Source organism: Harpegnathos saltator, unplaced genomic scaffold, assembly GCF_003227715.2.
Source record: "Harpegnathos saltator strain DR-91 unplaced genomic scaffold, Hsal_v8.6 scaffold555, whole genome shotgun sequence".
NCBI lineage: Eukaryota > Metazoa > Arthropoda > Insecta > Hymenoptera > Formicidae > Harpegnathos > Harpegnathos saltator.
This window is the reverse complement of record NW_020230377.1, coordinates 294,287-302,342: the sequence shown is the minus strand read 5'-3', so window position 1 is coordinate 302,342 and position 8,056 is coordinate 294,287.

Genomic DNA, 8,056 nt, shown 5'->3' with positions numbered 1-8,056 from the left:
CTCTGGTGCATAGTGGTGGATCCAAGTTTCATCAATCAGTTATGAAACGACGCTTGAAATCCATTTGATTTTGCTTAAAACGATCGAAACACGCTTGAGAAATATTTTTGGTCAATTGTTAGCAAATGCGGCACCCATCTTGCACAAAGCTTTTTCAACTGGTGCTACTACTCGGATGACTCGACAGATCGAATGAAATTTCACATGGGTTTACATCAGGGATGCCACTTTCCAATACAATTATAGTTTGACAGTTTCCAATGCCATGTATGTGTCAGGTCGAGAACTTTTCCGACCGCCTACATATATATTTAATCGGATCTCAAATTCCGAATATCCTTTTCTAACTCTTTATCTCTCTAGTCCTGGCAAGTCCATTCTTCAAAATTTCAGATTCAGTGGAACAAATAGCGAAGAGTAACCCCGGTTGGTGCACCCAACAACAATACAAAATGTTGCGTCTCCGTTAATCATCCTTCCGTTTCGCCGAGGAACACGAATTTTTATGCCAAAACCTGCACTCAAACGACCACACAGGCAGAGCCGTTTGTGACAGCCGTGAAGTAAGCCTGCGTGAATAAAACGATTTCTCGGAGTGCATCATCACTCGCGTGGAATTCGCGGCGACTTTTCCGAAAGAGTCGCACGTCGCACGTGAAACGCAAAAACGACGGACATGGTGTCTTCTGAGTCACGCGCAGCTCATAATAATGGCCGCGCGCGCTCGCGGCCGTAATGGAGCGGTTCGCGGAGGATGTGTTCCCTCACGTGTCATTGTGCCGCATAGCCATATATTTTCCAGGACCGAGCGCCGAGACTCCCTTACATCCGCGCGCGCGCGCGCCGGTCGTGTATCGATCTCTTCTCACGAGTGATCGATGCGGAGATCCGAGTCCACGGCCTCGTCGATCGTCACCGTCGCCGATATCGTCGTTGTTACCCGATGATTTAAGCGCCTAACCCGAGACTCCTGCTGTCAGGCGCGCGGCGCAAACGACGTTCCCACTTCCACGGCCGGCTAACACGGCCCGCGAGCTGTTCTCTCTCTCTCTCTCTCTCTTTCTCTATCTCTATCTCTCTATCTCCTCTCTCTTCCTTCTTCCTCCTCGCGCTTCTTTTCCCTTTCGATTGTGTTTCGAAAGAGCGCCGTTGCCACGACCGCATCGTGTACGTGTGCAACCTGCGAGAGAGAGCGAGAGAGGCAGCTCAGCTCGCAGACTGATATATATTCGCTCTCCACGATGTCGACGCGTTACCTTTACCGTTTTTCCGTTTTCCTCCGTCGCCTCGATGCGCGATTTCGTCGGATTATGCGCGTTTACGCTGCTACTTGTTGTCCGCGAAAACGTACAACTGCGCTCGCGGACTTGACACGGGAAACGAACGGCGAACAGCCCCGGCACGTCCGTTGCTTCGGTCTCCCGATTACCACGGAGGTGCTCTGAATTTACAGTCGCGCCGCCACGCACGCAGGATACACACAGACTGCACACACGCACACACGCACACGCACGCACGCGAGCTCACGATAATGTTGTCCTACAAATCCGACAGCGGACACGCGTAGAGCGGGTACCCGTGTATATATATCGGCTGTATTGACGCGCGCACACGCCGGTGCCGGGCGCAGAGCGAAGGAGGAAGAGGATCGGCCAAGAAAGAGCGGAAAAGAGCGAGGGAAGAAAGCCGACGTGCATCTCACACGTATCCGCGAGCGCGAGGAACGAGGAGGTCCGGAGGGCCCGGCGAGAGACCCGCTGAGTTATGGACACATTCGGGATTTCTTCAGGTTGTACCTGCTGGCACCGGTTAGAGGGAAAGGGCGGCCGTGCTTTATTGAATTGGGTTGCATGATTTATGGTACCGCCTTCTGATCTCGCTCGATCACCGCTCCCTGTCGGGGTTGACTCGTAACGCCGGAACCCCTTCCGAGAGCTCGTTATGTCCCGCCGTCTGGTGACGGACAGATTCGCACGAGGGACGTCTTCGAGCGTGATACACCGCGCGGTCTTCGTGAATCTGGCCGACAGATTCGTCGCGATCTCGCGGCCAGAGACGGACTTCAGGCTGATTTACTCACGACGATATGCGCTGCTTTTGCTCGCTTTGAGCAAGCTTCTCAAGTCGCCAGCGAACTCGCTGGTGAAAACTTTCCCTGGACGCCCGATTTTGATTCGCTAGCGTCTAGAATTTGGAAGACGCAGCGCGTCTATTAGTATTTCGCTACGGCAAAGTTGAACATGTCCAACTTTTACCGCTCGCCGTCAAGCGACATTAAACTGTCGTTTCTTCTGTATAAGCGGATGCACCTTTTTCAAAAGTTCTTCAAATTTCTCGCACGTTGATCGCAATACTTTACGGTATGAGCTTGGATCCTCCAATGCTCCAGTTCTTCGGAAAGATTATTTGATGCTCCATGATTTAATCTTCTATCTATCCACTTACGTACCCACATTCTTTTTTTTTTTTCTTTTTTTTGGTTACCGAGCCACGAAGTTTGGACGTCATGATCCTTTTAACTGATCGTTTCCGCAAGATTCTCCTTAGAACGCTAGCGACTAAACGCTGTTTATCAGCATCGTGTAAATGCTCCAACGTCAGAAATTCGCTCTGGGAAAGCGAGGAGCTGGCGACAAAAGAAGCCAACGTCAAGCGTCAAAAGTTAGCATCGTGTAAATCCACCCTTTTGACGGACGGAGACGTTGCAGGATTTCCGCTGGCGCTGCCGCCGTTCGGTCGTCGACACGCGGCTAAGAAATATTAATTGCACCGGAGAACGCAGCGATGTGGCTCTCTGCGATGCCCGAGAAACCTACCTACCGGCGGACGAGCTGTGCGTCTTGGTGCTTACCGCGAGATATTAGCGATAAGGTTTATTTGCCGCAACCTGCCGCACGGGCAATATTACCGTGGATTGATATAGTGCCGTGTCGCGGTGAATATGTTGCTCCTTGTACCGTTCGCTATAATGACGTTGTACGGTAATGGCATGGTAATCACGGCGGCTATTAATACTCCGACGCGATATTTGTTCTCGGACTTGATCTTTCTCCGATCTTCAGCATCGACGGGCTCGACAGCCGAGCCGGGGCGGTTTCTGTTCGATTAAATGAGCGCCGAGACACGAGCGTCGCCCCTTCGTCCTACTTGCTACTTGCGCGAACTTGCGGCAATATTTAACAGAGATCCGTGTTGATATATCTTTATTTCGTCACATACGGGATGTAATTTTTAATTATTTGGCATCTCTTATCGATGAAATCCTAAGCGTGAAAAATGACCTCCCAAGACCTCGAAGCGTAAGACTAAAAATTCGTCTAATCTTACCGATATTCTTCACGCCTGGGAGGAACGATGTATCAACTCATGAGAAATCAATAGTGGAAATTATACAACGTATACGGCGCGCGCGCGCGCGTGGTACCGCCGTACGACGATAAGCCGTCGGTGAGACTTTTTTCGCCGGCGCGCGAGGTGGAGCAATTTCACTGCGGCTAAAAGCCGAGATGCGGAACACGCGCCTTGTGCTTGCTCGTACGTCAATAAAATCAGCGGGTGTGGCTGAGCGCTCATTGGCAGGCTCGTTCAGGATCGCTCGAATCTCGTGATGCAGGAAGAGAATCTCGTAAAACTAGAGAGAGAGAGAGAGAGAGAGAGAGCGCGCGCGTGCGCCGTTCGTTTGTAGAGCGAGCGTAGGAAAAAGATTCCGATCGATATCGCGTCGATCCCCGCTCGTAGATCATTCGGCGACGGAGAAACCCGGATGACTCCGTGCAACAATCACCGTCCAAATATTGCGAAATTACCGCACTTTACGCGAGGACCACTCGCATCGGCAAGGATCATCGAGCGCGTGTCCGGATGAATGAAACTGGAGCGACGAGGCCAAATTAGAAGTGTGATCTTTTCCTGAAGTCTTCGTATTCGAAGATTCGAAGCTTCGATGCAAAATATTTGATGATCGAAGTTTCGAAGCTTCGAACCTTCAAAGTTTCAATCTTCGAACTTCGACATTTCGAGGACTCGAAAGTGTTCGAAAATCGAACAACGAGTCGATATACTTCTGTTATTCACGGAATGTAGAATATATGACTGAGCTTCGAACTTCGACATTTCGAGAACTCGAAGGTGTTCGAAAATCGAACAACGAGTCGATATACTTTTGTTATTCACGGAATGTAGAATGTATGACTGAGCTTCGAACATATCGAAGCTTCGAAGAGCGATGTCTTCGAAGCCTCGGCATAAAAAACTTGCAAGTTTCAAAGTTGACTTCGAAGCTGCCGAAGAGTAATAGCCCCAGTCCAAATACGACATGGCGGCTGATTCGTCGCGCACAATGGCGCCGCCGTTAGATCGGTAGCGCCTGGGAACTAGCTGTCGCGAGCGTACTTGTGCGATCGCGACGCGTGATCGCACAAGAATTGAGTAATCCGACGGGCTCGGCGCGATGTAACCGCCGGAGGTGCAGACGCGCTTCGCCAATTTCAAAGCGGCCTCGAAATCATGATCTATCAGGGAACCAGTTTGAGCGCGTCCTCCGGCTCTCGCCGGTACGCTCATGCCGTTGAGTGATGGCCGGAGCCTAGGGCCGAGCATTGGAGCCCGTGTACCATAAAATCGCTTCACTATATCAATCTGCTTATTGCCTCGTCATATATGGCCTTTGTATCGCAACAAGCCGCGTCGAGGTGTACAAGAGTGTCACCTCCTTCGTCCATGTCACGATGAATAGCGGCGTGAATCCCGGCGATGATCCTCACGCGCGCCGACCACGCGTAAGACACTCGCGGATACTCGCGTGCGTAGCGTGTCGAATCGCTCGTTTAAGCAAGTTTTTCACGCTGCCTATTAGCGCGAAGGATTAAGGATACGTCGGCTGTGTGCGCGGCTCACGCTCGGCTCATGCTCATACTTTCCGCACGCGCGCGCGCGCATTCTTCTCTGACGCAACGCCTCTCGCACGACGTCTCGCAAACGCGATCCTTTACGCTTCCATCGGCCGCCATTCTCGCAACAATGTCGACGCGATGAATTATACGGCGCACCGTTATCCAGAATCCCCGGACGAGCGCGACTGAGCGAGCATTAACAATCGTGCGTATAGTGCGCGGCGGTAATTACTGTCTGGCAACAACGAAGTTCGCCGTTCAGCAGTAATTTATATTCGAGTGATATACCGCGACAGAGAGCGGGCCCGGCTAATGCGGCTTACACCCTGCGCCCGGCTGCGCGGTATAAAGTGCATCTCTGGAATTTCGATCGCCCCGGATACGGACGCAGTTCTCGCGATGTGATAACAGCGTGATAGACGAATCGAGAAGGCAAGGAGAAGAACAGAGAACTCGCGTCATTACGCGCGCAGATTACGACGTTGACATTATCCCGCGAGCTTCATTTTTATTCAGCCGGTGTGATGATTCGGAGATGCGCGAACTATTCGAATCCGAATAATTCGCATAGGAATCAAATACATTATCGTTTGCGTGCATCAGCTACAAAACGGGCCATCTGGGCCTGTATGTTTGAGCCCTTAACTTATAATTAATAACTCAGTTATAAATTACTTTAAACACTTAAATATATATTTTACTTTAAGATGATATTACAATATCAAGATTCCCTTTCATATTAAAATCTTCCATCGTTATTCGCATGTTTAATAGTCATGTTAAATTTTTTAACGATTCGATTCGATTTCATTCGGCTCGATTCGAATTCGAGTGACATTTCATAGATTCGATTCGACATGAAAATTCTTCATTCGCACATCTCTGGTGCGATTCTTTCCACCGTTGCGTTCAGTCTTGTCGAGAGACATATCGCCCGGTTTTGATTATTGTCGTTGGATTCGACCGGATCGATCGCAGATCGGCTCTCTCTCTCTCTCTCTCTCTCTCGTCCTTGTTATCGGCAAGCAGCAGAGCTTCGCGTCAAGATCGCGTCTCAAGAACGCGAGGTCGACTCGGACGCGAAAAATGTTAACGTTCAGAAGTCGTCGCCGTCGGACACGTCGATGACGGCGTGACACCGCCGAGTTCACGGTCGAGTTAGAACTCACGACTCGCGTTCCGCGAGCGCGGAAGAGCGGTAACACGATTTCACAGTGATTTAATAAGTGGACGCTGGTGGTGCACAGTACGGGCAACGTTCCCCCTCTCCCCTTAGCTTCTCCGCGGCGTCCACCCAGCGGAGTCTCCTCCGCGATCAGGCTGCGCGTTATCTTCCTTACCTTTCTCCGTGGCCACCCTCCCTCCCCCCCCGACGCACCTCCGCGCTCCGGTAGAGCTCCGCTGGATACCGCCAAAGTGGCGCCACGCACTTCCACCCACACCTGCGCACCAGACCGAGGAAGACTGCACGCACGCACGCACGCACTCACGCACGCACGCACGCACGCACGCACGCACGCACGCACGCACGCAAAGGCAACGCGTGCATCACGCGTACATCGACGATGATGTCAGGGGAATTTGCACCTGGCGGTACGCGCATGTACGCGCACGGCGCACGATCGTACGCTATATTTGTTGCCGCGACGAGGAAGGAGAGTCCGGATTCCTCGTCGTTAGAAAGTGCGCGTACACGAGCGACGGACACATGGGAAATCCTGCGGGCGATGGAAAGTCCTGCGCAACGTACGGCTACATCTCACTCCGGCAGAGGCGACGGCGAATAATTATCGCGGTTGGTTTACGGTCCCCCGAGCACGGCCATCGCCATCGCCATCGTTGCTGCGGATCAGACCGCGTAGAAAGCGGATACATGCGTGCGTGCAGCCGATGATGTGCGTGTTATGAGAGAGCTACCAGGAACACGAAACCGGCGTGAACCTGCTGGTCGATTTAGTTGGCTCGCGGAAAGGTCGAAAAATCCGATGACGGATCAGGACGGCTGGAGGATCGGAGAGCTCGTCCGACCGCCCGTCGCGATTTTCGTCTCTTCTCGGACACCGGCTGATAAGCGAGCCGCTTCGCGAGTCATTCTTGCTGTCGACCGTCCGCCGATCCTCTGTCTCCTGAATTCCCTCGCGGGAATTTGTATGGGAGAAAATATTTGGTCGAACGAAACGACTTTCCGCCGAACTATCCGCGAATCCGGAAGAAAGAGAGAGGCACTTATTTTCTTGTTATCTTTCAATGAAACACACTCGATTCTCGGCGCGGTCACGCAACACGCACAGTAACCGCGCTCTTTACCGATTCTTTCGTCATAACTTTCTTCTCTTCAATTTTTCCTCGAAAACGTTTAACATGCCCTACGGAAAATCTCGCAACAAAGGCTGCGCGCGCAAAACCCAGTCCAGCTAATTACAGTAATCTCAAAGAAGGAATGCGTGATTAACGTTGCGTGATCCACCGGATCACCACGCGAGACCTCCACTCTCCGACATCTCGCGCGGATAAAGAAGGACAAAGCGCCTGTGACTGCCTGACGACGCCACTGTCTCGGACTCTCCCGCATACTTTCCGCAAGAACAATTCGCTTCACGGCGACACCGCGCGCTCGACAAGTTACCGATTTCACAGCCTGTTAACGAAGCATAATTAAATCTCCACTTGATGCGCGGATACGGATTCGCGGAGGCGGGAGGGGAGACGGAGCAAGCGCGGCGCAGGTTGATCAATCTGGCAGATGGATTACGAGCTCCTCCGGGGCGGCATCGGCGGGTCTTAAGAAGCCCCGGCGGAGAGGCTACTGAATTACTGACAGCCAAATAACAGGCCGATCCGCGGCGCGATGTTCCGCCGGTAGTCGGCGGCGTCCCTTTCTCTTTTTTTCCCGGCTCATGAACGGCGCGCATCTCTCTCAGGCCCGCGCTGGCCCGGCTGTCCCAATATGGGCCAACATATTATGCATATCGGCCATCGTGGCTCTTATCTAAACGACGTAAGTGTACAGGCGCGTTCCTTTGGAGAAGCCGACCGCGAATGCCGCTGCTGCTGCCGTCAGGTCGTGCCGACCAGCTGAGCCGCGTCGCTGCTCTCTCGCGGTGACTTGATTAGGCGCGAGGAGAATCCCCCCCCTCGATCCCCCACGCGAGATCGGCCGATCG